The following is a 13,016-nucleotide window of genomic DNA, read 5'->3' on the forward strand; positions in this document are numbered from 1 at the left end:
AGTTTGTATGCTAATCGCTGTGCTCAGTGTTTAACCTGTGTAGCTCTTGTATCAAACGTGTAAGGGTGATTGATTTTGTAGGGCTTTATTTTTATTTAACATACTTAAAAAATTAAAAAGAATTGCTAAATCTGTGTAGGAAAAAGTTGCAGGAAAAAGGAGAGGGGTAGCTTCGGCCAGGGGCAGAGGATCACCTTCCCTCCAAAGGATTCACTGCAGCTGTGCACAGCCCACGGCTCCATATTTGTTCGCGTTATTTAAATGGCCGTAGCGGTGTAATCACAGTGATGGCAAGTCGTATGACTTTTAGTGCGTGTTCATGCAGCTCCCACGTCGTCATATAATTAATCTAGTACCTGCCGGTGACTGGACTGAAGAACGTTTAATAGTGTGTACAACTCTGTGCGTCCTGCACAATGAGGAGGCGCATTCAGATCAAAACTTGTGTCGGGCGCAGCTCCAGAAGTGCGATAGCACCATTACTGTTTCTGATATGTATGAAATTACTTCGTAGATACGTCCGGTAGCATTCTGAACTTATTTCGCGTACCGTGCTATTAAAGACAGAGGTTTGTCGTCGTCAAAATTCTTGCGAAATGCCAGGACGACAGGATGATTATCAGGGCTTGAAGCAAAGTTCGTCCTCCAAAAGCTTACAGAATCCAACCGACGCCGCCCTAACTCGTCGATATCGATAGGTGAAATTAGTCCGTCTGTCACTCGTTGCTGGTGTAGTTCGGAATAAATTGTTGTATGGTGATGTATTTTGCTCATCTAGTTGTGGATCCTTGATGCTGTCTCCTGAAAAGGCTAAGGAAAGCAAAATTGGATACTTTGAACACGTTCCTTAAGCATGGAGAAGAACGACGGCATACACTGCTACTCACCGTACAGTGGAAATATTGAGTGGCAGATACGCACAACAGAAAGAGTGCTAAACAAGTAAACTTTTGGCCAAAAGGCTATTTTTTGAATTAGACAACGCAAATTCACGCAAATGCAACTGATACACGCATGACCACTGTCTGGCTGCCGAGACCATAGGCAGCGAGAGACAGTGGCTGTGTGTGTGTCCTTTTGGCCAAAAGCTTACTTGTTTAGCAGTCTTTTTGTTATGCCTGTGTGCGACTCAAACATTTCCACTATATGCTGAGTACCCGTCTGTCCTTTCATAACGCCATCCTAGATTTTCCACTGTAGGACAAGAACGTTACATATTTGTTACAGCACTGCCGGAACTGTAAGCCCGGCCGAATCCTCCACCGAATACGTAGTGTGAAGTGAGGAAACTGAATGTTCCGTACATACGTTCCAACACACAATTCACTACATGAGTCCAACGTTGCATAGGCGCTAGTAAAATACGCCCGAAGCTGTACTTACTGCTGTCGGTAGCTCAGCTTCCAGAGAAGTTGGGCTGACTTCGTCATTGCAGTGATAGACGAATACCGGAAGACACAGACACCGGTAGGTGCCGGGACAGGGGGGGGGGGGGGGGGGGGCTTGACGGACCGGAATAACTGGTCGGCAGTTCACTCAAACCGTACGATCGTTTAAGCTTTGTTGTCTGTTTGTCGCATCTATTAGTTCCGACCTTAAAACACGTGTAAGATCACATGAACATACAGTTAAGAGAACACTGCTCCACTGGATTTTCGAAAATTACATTCAGCAACATTTCGTCAGTTCGTGTTCATATATACGACCGAGTGACCGCCGTCTACGTTCAACTCGGCGTGCAGTAACAACTCAAACAGGGTAGGTGGCAGCACTAGCAGTGGCGTGGACGGGGGAACGCGGAAAACAGTGCAGTCGTCCTCGTAATGCAGAATCGGGGCGATGTATCTGAGTCCTAAAGAGTGTGATCGAGGGTGGAAGCACTTCCGAAACGTCTACATTCGTAAACTGTTCGCGTGGCGCCACGGTTAACGTATACCGTGCACGGCGAAATGGCGCTAACGAAAAGCGGCGCCGAGGTAACGGTGGTGCACCGTAGGTCATGGATGACAGGGATGAAAGACGGCTGCGAGACTTGAACGGGGGAATAGACGCAAAACTGTTGACAAACTGACCGCTACTGACAGTATCTCATCGACGACTGTTCAGGGAAGGTTTCTGACTACGGGCCTCCGCAACAAACACGCTGACAGATGTTCATCGGCGAGGACAGCCAGCCATTGGCGTGTACGCCACGAAACATCTGAAAGCAAACAAACTGCGTGCGGTACGGTGTGGGGAATCCCTGGGTGATCTCTTCATTCTGGAAGGCAAAATACGTCAGCAAAAGTATGCATCAATCGTTGGGCGCCGTGTCCGCCTCCACAAGCAGTTCGTTTTTCCTCGGCACAGTGACTACCAGCACGGCAGTGAGTAGTTCGAAGAGCACCAGGACGAGTTTACCGTATTCGTCTCGCCTCGCAATCGAGAATCTGCTGGACCATCTGGACTGGGCTGTTCGCGACACGGATCCTCAACGAGAAACCTAGCACGGCACTGGCTGGAGTTGTGGCGCGACATCCCTGTCGGCACCTCCCAGAACCTCACTGCTCGTGTCGCAACGGCATGCGCTGCAAAAGGTCGTTACTGAGATTTTTTGACAGGTGGCACATTAATGTGGCTGGACACGGCGTAAGGGCAGTCAAATGAAAACGAGACAGAGGGAAAAGAGGAAATGAACTGTTGAGTATTTCAAAAGTTACCGTTAACGCATTTATTCCTCTGTGAGACAAGACGGTCGGCGCCTTCGTGAAAAAACGTTCGCGGTTGCCTACGGAAAACCGACTGTAGCGAGGTGTGCACCTCTCCGTCCGAAGCAAATAGACGGCCGCAAGTGTCTTTCTTCGGGGTTCCAGAATATGGAAGTTGTGTGGGGAGACCTCGGGACTGTGTGTGGAGGTATGTAAGGAAACTTGTACAGCGTGGTTCAGACGCCCAGGGATGTTGTACACATCCTCCTTACACTCCCGATCTCTTCCCGTGCGATTTCCATATTTTTGGAGCCCTGAAGAAAGGCATCTATTTGCACGTACGAACAGGTGCACGTCTGGGTACGTTTTTCCACGAAGACAGTGACCGTCATGTCTCATAGTAGGATAAATGCGTTAACAGTTAGAACAATTATGGACTCCAGGACAAATGTTTTTAAGAATAGTTTACACGAAGTGACATGGGATATAATTTGTAATGAACCAAGTGCCAATATTATAATTTAATCTATTAAATAATAAATTCATATCATTAGTTGAAGATAGCTTTCCACATAAGCTAAACAAAGTAATAAACAGTTTAATATCTTTATTCCATCTGTCCCGTTTTCGTTTGACTATTCGTTACACTTTCGCGAAACGAGTAATGCTTGCGACTTATCATTGGTATGACCCCTACTGCCATTAGGGCATAGGAAAATTAAAAGGCTGATGATTTGGTTTGGAGACAGTTGACAATTTCGTTCTCGCGCGGGAGTGGATGGAAGACAAATCTTCCGTTTTCTGTGTGATTATCAGGAGGAAGCTCTTCACGGCGCCCTGTCGCAGATTGTTACAAAGCTATGGACGACGCGGCGTGGAGGTTTTCAAAAAGAAAAAAGATATACAACTCAGAGGTAGCAGTTCCTACCCACCCCTTTTTCCACGTTACGGTAAGGCAAATTCTTCTACGAATAGATTGAGTTGTCAAGGAGAAACTTTCTCAATTTATCAGATTTTACTTGTCGGAAATTTTATATCACAGGGTAATCGATCAAAAAAGTTTTTTGTAGCTTTGTGTACTCCTTTCTGTGCCGAAGACAATCTTAGTGTGGAGTAACGAATGTCTTTTTTCCTTCTGGTATTGTAATTATGTACCTCATTCTTCCTTTTGAACTGCAGTGGATTATTTATAACAAATTTCATGAGGGAATAAATACACTGCGAAGCAGTAGTCAGAATATCAAACTACTTAAACAGAAGTCTACAAGATGATCATGTGTGAGTCCCACATATTATTCTTACAGCAAGTTTTTTCACAGTTTTCTTAAGGACGAGTTACCCCTTTTTAAAATGGGTGGTGAGACCATTCACAAAAAACCAGTCAATGATACTTCTTAGAACATTACTTACCATTTCTTCTGTTTCTGTACGCATGCTTGGGTCGATTACAGCACTAGTGTCATCTGCAAGAGAACTAATTCTGCTTGTTATTTACTGACTGAAGATTGTTTACATGTATGAAGAACTGTAGTAGACTTAAGATATAATATTGAAAAACCCCATACGTAATTTTTCCCCAGTAAGTATTATGTCCCTGGACTGTATTGATTTAATTCCTAAGTACAGCTTTCTGCATTATTTTGGTTGGATATGACATATTCATTAGTTGGCTATACCACCAATCCCATAAAACTGCAATTTATGTAGAAGAATGCTATGATTCACACTGTCAAATGCCTTAGAGAAGTAGCAGGAAAGTCCAACTGGCGTTATTTTATTATTTAATGCTTGCAAAATTTGGTGAATGAACGTGTAAATATCATTCTCAGTACAGCAACCCTCTGAAACCCAAACTGTGATTTGCTAACGATGCTGTTGTTGCTAAGGTGAGATACTATTCTGAAATGCATCCTGTTCTCAAAAATTTTGGAGAATGACGACGGCAGTTAAACAGGTCTGTAGTTATTGACATCTCTCATCACTTTTCTTAAAAAAGGGTTTAACAATGGCATATTTCAGTCTCTCTGGCACAAAATATGTCAAATAAGACTGTGCTTATTACATGGAACAATTTTTAGCACTCAGTTGGAAACACCATCAAAACCAGATGAGCTTCTATTTTTGAGAGAATGTGTAATTTTAATTTCAGAAGGACAAGTTTGTGATACGCTCCTATGATTGAATTTAATGAAACTTTCATTTTCAACATATTGCTGTGATTTTGTCCTTGAATTGTCACTATACTTTCTACTATATTTAAGAAATAATTATTAAATACATTTGCTGTCTGTGACTCGCCATTTATAATCTTTCCATTCATTTAAGTGGTGGTGATGTTCTGTCTCTTGTTTAACAAATTCCATATAGCCTTAAGTCTGTTGTCAGAAATACTGATTTCTGAATTATGTGCATTTTCTTTGATTTTTAGTGATATTTCTTAGTTATTTTAAGTAGTTTTTGTAGTGTGGAACTGCTGCAGGATCCCTATTTGTCATTGTCAAAAGATACATTTCCTGTCACAGCATACTGTAATCCCTCTAGTGAACCATGGGTTTTTAAATGACTTTTAGAGTCCTTTTTGTTTAGCTTATGTGGAAAGCTATCTTCAACTAATGATATGAATTTATTATTTAATAGATTAAATTGTAATATTGGCACTTGGTTCATTACAAATTATATCCAATGTCACTTTGTGTAAACTGTTCTTAAAAACATTTGTCCTGGGGTCCATAATTATTCTAACTGATTTCCACTGAGGAGTATCTGTACTACAAGGCACTTTGTTACGTATCCTAATGAACTGTGCATCATAATCAGAGAGAGCATTTATTTCTGGGTAAGCAGTTGTTTTCTTTGATGAAGCTCAATTTAAGAAAACATTATCTGTTAGGGTCGTATTTAATTTCAGAATATAAACATTGTTGGTTGTGAAATTACTTATATTCTGGAATACATTCGAAACTGGTTACTGTATCACACTGCTGCAATGGATTGGAATAATTTTTAGTGCCCTACTGTCTTTATGCACCCCTGTTGGACTATCAGAATCCTTTTAGAAAAACTACATTGAAGTCACCACAGACTATTAACTCCTAGTTGCTGTCTGGCAAGTAGCAAAGTAACAGCTGCTAGAGTGTAATCTTCTATATGTAAGTTACCTAACCCTGTGGTTATGTGGTGCTCGGACAGGCACAGGATGTCTGTGTTTTCAGAGCTCCCTAAATTTTCCGAACAGACAAGCAGCTCTTCTCCCTTATTACTCAGTCCACTAATATTTTGATGAAATAAGCTAACCTTACTTTTCTGTGGAATATTAAGCATTTTGTGGAGTAATTAATTATAAAGTGAAATGTATAATTTTTTATTTTACATCAAAACTAGTGTCAGTGTAGGTGCAGGAACCGTGTGTTTGGCAACGGAGATCCTAATATGAACGAGAAAATGAGTATTTACTACGGCGCTGTAGACTTATAACGGCCGACAAAATATGTGGTGGTAATGCTTGCAAGGAAAATAGCATACACAGCACTGAACACGATGCAAATTTCAAGTGATTTGCGTAGTCATCGTTTTACCATTATTTTGCTTATACTGCCGCTCCTCGAGTGGGAAATTCTATACGTTCAGTTTTTTTCCGCACAGATACAGGCTGGAAACTGTTGTAATAGTACAGGGGGTGGGCAATAGTTTTGGCTCGGGGCCCTATGTAGAAACAAACGTTGGCGGAGAACCACACCTTTTAAAACGATTGCATACATTAGTTGACTTTGCATTTCAGGATAGGTATAAATTGTTACGTAAAAATTCTTACTATCGAGGTGATCCACACAAAAGCCCGGACCGCCATTTGCTCGCACCTGGTATCGTACTATCTATGAAAATGTTTGACTCCCGCAAAAGAGGGAGAAAAATGTTTTCAGAATCGTTCGAGCTATTCGGCACGGAAAAAAGATAAAGAAGATAAGTTTGTAGGCCAGAATAAATGCGATAGATATGAACTCTACAGTAGTCAAAGTACGTATAAAATTTGATACAAAATATGCGTGTTGTCCTGCGGAAAACTTCTTTCAGTCGGATTATTGTTTTTTACTTATAGCGAATATGGCCTTGAATGGAGCTCAGGGCCAGTGAAGTACAATTGTATGTATTCATTCATCCTTAATACCCTATAAAAGTCGCAATATCTACCTTGCTATTCTGAGAAACTGGTTGTAACAGAAAAAAAAAATTTTCTCTGGAATGTTATAATATGTTTAGTTCGGCGAGTAGCCGCTGAGCCCGGATAGCTCAGTCGGTAGAGCATTAGGCTTTTAACCTAAGGGTCCAGGGTTCGAGTCCCTGTTCGGGCGTTATTTTTTTTTTTTCTTCAAATATTTTTCATTCGTCGGTACGAATTAACTATAAAAATCTTCAAAATTTCTTCTTATTTCTTTTCCTATTTAATTTATGCTCTCTAATTGAAACAAACCATAAAACATTTCCTAGTAGTAGGTTGTTGAAGTTGAACATTTATCAATATCAGCCGAGCTGAACTGACTGTTTGGAACACCCGAAATTTTGAGGTAATGAACAATGCAGTATATTTTGTTATTTACAGGTGAGCAGTATTATTTTATACTTTCAGCTTAACATACAGCCATAGTTTAAGGGACGTATCCTCCGGTTACTGTCGGATTTCATGAATATGGTTAAAATGTTACCTTTGTTTAGAGCCCTATAATTATGTGCTTACGCTACAGAAATAAGTGTTTGTGGATACGAGAAACTTGATCATGGCTATCATTGTACTTCACTGCTTGGACGTAGAGCGCAGCACTTGCACACTGCAATGCGACTTGGCGCAGGTTAGGTTCGAATGTTGGGAGTTCGCGGTGTCGCCGGCAGATAGCAGCACATGGCAGCGACTAGAGGTGCTTGCAGCAGTCGGGGGTAGAGCGCGCTGACAGTCATCTAAACGCTTTTGTAACTACAGTCAGTCAAGCACTGTACCTTCCCATAAAGCACACTTGATTCGAGTCAGATTAATGTTTTTACCAGCAAAGCTGGGTGGTTTTGATTCCTTCCGTTTCATTTATTTATTTATTTATTTTATATCTTACTTTATTCTTTACTGGGTGGGTTGGGCCTTGCATAATCCCAGTGTGAGGTTTGCGAAAAATTTTAGTGGGCCAACATCAAAAAAATGTAAAAAGGGTAAAAATCTCATTTTGGCGGTTTTTTCGCTTATAACTCAGAAACTACACTCACATCTGCATGACTACTCAGCAATTAACACTTGAGTGCATGGCACAGGGTTCTTCGGAGCACTTTCAGACTACAATTGAACTGTGAATTTAAGTTGACAGACGGACCACAACCCCTATGCAGCGCTCAACAAGACGAGTGCAACAGAAAACTTATGCGCTACTGCTCCGGCGGCTCGTGTCCACAATTTTTTAAATTCAGATAAATATGGTAGTGTGAAATTATTAGCATCTGCTGTATAACATTTATATTCGTAAACGTATTTATACAACTTCAGCCGCAGTCGATAACAACAACAATAATAATAATAATAAAGGGTAAAACAAAGACAGAGGATGAGATGGTCAGATGAAGTTAATCGATACCTCATGTTCTGTTATTACCAAGCAACAAACCTAGGAACCAACACAACTGGATACAGATCACAAGTATACACAACATTTATTACCAGATACCCAGAATTAAAATTTTTAACAGAACAACGACTAGCTGATCAGATCCGTGTAATAATGAAAAATAACAGGATACCAGTCAGAATTAGAACACATCAAACAACAAGTACAACAAATACTGGAACAAAATAATGTGCAGTCAGAAGAAGAAGAAAATACAGTAATGGACTCAAACACCCCAGAGGAAACAAAGAAATAACAACACGCATCAATTAAACAATCAGAGGAAAATGAAATCTTAAGACAACCACCAGAACAAGCACAAATAGAACACGAAGTGACACACATGTTACATATTGAAGAAAAATTTCAGATGACATATATAGAATACAAAGACACAAATACAGACATTAGACCATTCTTGCATAGACCGCCAAATAACCCACAAGTCGAAACAACAATAAAAACTATCAACACAATCATACACAACAAAATAAATGAAAACACAACTATGGAAGAGTTACAACTACTGGTTTATATAGGAGCACTCACTACACCAAATATACACACTAGGCAGAGATCAGAACCAACCAACACACAGAAGAAACCCACAAAACCAGCATGGCAACATAGGCTACAGATCAGAATAGAAAAACTGAGAAAAGATATCGGACAGCTAACACAATTTATAAGAAATGAAATATCGGACAAAAAACGAAAAAGGTTAGGTAAAATCTCACAACAAGAAGCGACAGAGCAATTAGATGAAAAGAAGCAGAAATTACAAGCATTGGCCAAACGACTTAGAAGATACAAAAAAGTGAAAACAGAAGGAAACAAAACCAAACATTCACCACAAACCAAAAGAAATTTTACCAGGCAATAGATAACACACACATTAAAATAGACAATCCACCAAACATAACAGACATGGAACACTTCTGGAGCAACATATGGTCAAACCCGGTACAACATAACAGGCATGCATGGTGGATACAAGCAGAAACAGATACATACAAGATGATACCACAAATGCCTGAAGTGATAATTTTGCAACATGAAGTCACCCAAGCAATTAATTCTACTCACAATTGGAAAGCCCCTGGAAAAGATAAAATAGCAAATTTCTGGCTAAAGAAGTTCGCCTCAACACATTCACATCTAACTAAATTATTTAACAGTTACATTGCAGACCCATACACATTCCCTGATACACTTACACACCGAATAACTTATCTGAAACCTAAAGATCAAGCAGACTCAGCAAACCCAGCTAAATATCGCCCCATAACATGCCTACCAACAATATACATAATATTAACTTCAGTCATTACACAGAAATTAATGACACATACAACACAGAACAAAATTATAAATGAAGAACAAAAAGGCTGTTGCAAAGGAGCCCGAGGATGTAAAGAGTAACTGATAATAGATGCAGAGGTGACATATCAAACTAAAACTAAACAAAGGTCGCTACACTACGCATACATTTGATAGTGTACCCCACTCACGGTTACTACAAATATTGGAAATATACAAAGTAGATCATAAATTGATACAGTTCCTAAACATAGTAATGAAAAATTGGAAAACCACACTTAATATCCAAACAAATTCAAATAATATCATATCACAGCCAATACAGATTAAGCGTGGAATATACCAAGGAGACTCATTAAGTCCTTTCTGGTTCTGCCTTGCTCTGAACCCACTATCCAACATGCTAAATAATACAAATTATGGATACAGTATTACTGGAACATACCAACACACAATCACACATTTGCTGTACATGGATGATCTAAAACTACTGGCAGCAACCAATCAACAACTCAACCAATTACTAAAGATAACAGAAGTATTCAGCAATGATGTAAATATGGCTTTTGGAACAGACAAACGTAAGAAAAATAGCATAGTCAAGGGAAAACACACTAAACAAGAAGATTACATATTGGATAACCACAGTGACTGCATAGAAACGATGGAAAAAACAGATGCCTATAAATATCCAGGATACAGACAAAAATAGGAATAGATAATACAAATATTAAAGAAGAACTAAAAGAAAAATATAGACAAAGACTAACAAAAATACTGAAAACAGAATTGACAGCAAGAAACAAGACAAAAGCTATAAATACTTATGCTATACCAATATTGACCTACTCATTTGGAGTAGTGAAATGGAGTAACACAGACCTAGAAGCACTCAATACACTTACACGATCACAATGCCACAAATATAGAATACATCACATACATTCAGCAACAGAAAGATTCACATTAAGCAGAAAGGAAGGAGGAAGGGGATTTATCGATATAAAAAACCTACGTTATGAACATGTAGACAATTTAAGAAAATTCTTTCTAGAACGAGCAGAAACTAGCAAAATACACAAAGCAATCACTCTTATAAATACATCGGCTACACCACTGCAATTTAATAACCACTTCTACAACCCTTTAGATCACATAACATCAACAGATACGAAGAAAGTAAATTGGAGAAAGAAAACACTACATGGCAAGCACCCGTGTCATCTAACACAGCCACACATAGATCAAGACGCATCCAACACATGGCTAAGAAAAGGCAATATATACAATGAGACGGAAGGATTGCAATACAGGATCAAACAATAAACACCAGATATTACAGCAAGCATATTATTAAAGATCCCAATACCACAGCAGATAAATGCAGACTTTGCAAACAACAAATAGAAACAGTAGATCACATCACAAGCGGATGTACAATACTAGCAAATACAGAATACCCCAGAAGACATGACAATGTAGCAAAAATAATACACCAACAGCTTGCCTTACAACATAAACTTATAAAACAACACGTTCCCACATACAAGTATGTACCACAAAATGTACTGGAGAATGATGAATACAAATTATACTGGAACAGAACCATTATAACAGATTAAACAACACCACATAACAAACCTGACATCATACTCACCAATAAAAAGAAGAAATGAACACAACTAATCGAAATATCCATACCCAATATAACAAATATACAAAAGAAAACAGGAGAAAAAATTGAAAAATACATCCAACTGGCTGAGGAAGTCAAGGACATGTGGCATCAGGATAAAGTTGACATTATACCAATTACACTATCAACTACAGGAGTCATACCACACAATATCCACCAGTACATCAACGCAATACAGCTACATCCAAACTTATATATACAACTACAGAAATCCGTAATTATTGATACATGTTCAATTACCCGAAAGTTCCTAAATGCAATATAACATATACCGTACAGTTAAAAGGAAGTCACGCTTGATCAAGGTCCGCGTCACTTTCCATTTTTGACCAGACACAACGTCTGAGAAAAGAGAGAAATAATAATAATAATAATAATAATAATGTGCAGAACTTGTCTGAAAAAAGGAAGAATTGTTTTTGTGGAATTTTATTGTTTTGTACGTAATTTAGTACAGTTTAAGGCAAGAACGAAAAAATGTTTAAGCTTTCACTACTCTCCGTTTCGCATTATTTGTGTATGTGGGAGTTTTCGTGCTTTGCTGTTTCTTCGAACAAATGTACAACATCCCAAACTCATGTATTAGTCAACGAATTAACTTCAGGGCTGAAAATCAGGAACTGTCACGGTCGCCAGTTGTAGTGATTAATAAAAAAGGAAAAAAGAGGATAAAAGAAAAGGTTGAAAATGTGGGAGGAAATTGTGAATAAAAAGGGGGTTTTAAAATCGTTAATGACCGTGATAAAGGGAAAGAATGAAATTCAAATTGGACTTCGTATTACAGAAAAGTTATCGGACTTCGTGATTCGGAAAAGCTATTGTTGGGGTGCCCCTTGTGGCGTTTCTGAGCAAAAGTCAAACCAATTTCCACTACAAAAATTATTTGAAAGAGAACAGGGAATAACAAAATGTGATTAACAGGGGGAAATGGCGTACATAAAGAGTTCATTCTTTACCATGTTAACATGTCTTCTCTCGTGCGGCGCCCAGGTCTTGTTCTCCAAAAATCTCCTGCTTCATTTCTGCGTGAAAAGTCGTAGCTGCTCCGAAATCTTCCAATAAATTTCATTGTCCAGGAATTACTAATGTATACAAATTAAAACCATCTTGATATTGAATGCAATGTATTTTACGTTGTTGTTTCCATCCTCTAAATTTCATACAAACTTCCATAATACGTCTGCACATCAATAAGTTTTTTCGTCTTAATCCGACCACGACTAGCTAATAAGTAAGTTAAGCTTCCGCTCTCAAGAGACAAAAGCGGGTAGAATACAAAAAGCGTTATAATTTTTGTACCTTCATTTTTTCTTATATATTTTTTCTGTCGTCGCGCGCTCATACAGCTGCGACGGTATAATTTATATCTGAGGGAACGATTGTAGCGCGGCGAAATTCGAAGTCCCGCTACAGCACCCACATAACGACTTACGCTCATTATACACTTCATTGTTAAATGTTCGCTTGAAGTGAAGCGTATTTCATTTCGTTACTTTCTCAGACGACGAATCTGGTCTGGAATGCCCTAGTTTCTTTGCGGCTATTTTTTCCTAGTAATTCTATTTTCTGTTAGCGGTTAATACAGGTTCAACAGAGTTCATGTTGAAACTCCACGTGAAAGCCGATTCCCGCACATTAGACAATCAACTCAAAACACAAACTGTCGTTTGCAGA

General features: G+C 39.1%; 1 protein-coding gene and 1 non-coding gene across 2 annotated transcripts in view; both read left to right on the top strand.

Annotated features, from left to right (window-relative positions):
* The window catches only part of LOC126092870 (uncharacterized), a 551,522-nt gene that overhangs the window by 149,188 nt on the left and 389,318 nt on the right, over positions 1-13,016 (top strand). The gene's annotated exons all lie outside the window — the stretch shown is intronic.
* Positions 6,964-7,036, top strand: Trnak-uuu (transfer RNA lysine (anticodon UUU)). The gene has a single exon. It is a non-coding gene; the product is annotated as a tRNA-Lys (tRNA).

Source organism: Schistocerca cancellata, chromosome 1 (assembly GCF_023864275.1).
Source record: "Schistocerca cancellata isolate TAMUIC-IGC-003103 chromosome 1, iqSchCanc2.1, whole genome shotgun sequence".
Taxonomy (NCBI): Eukaryota; Metazoa; Arthropoda; class Insecta; order Orthoptera; family Acrididae; genus Schistocerca; species Schistocerca cancellata.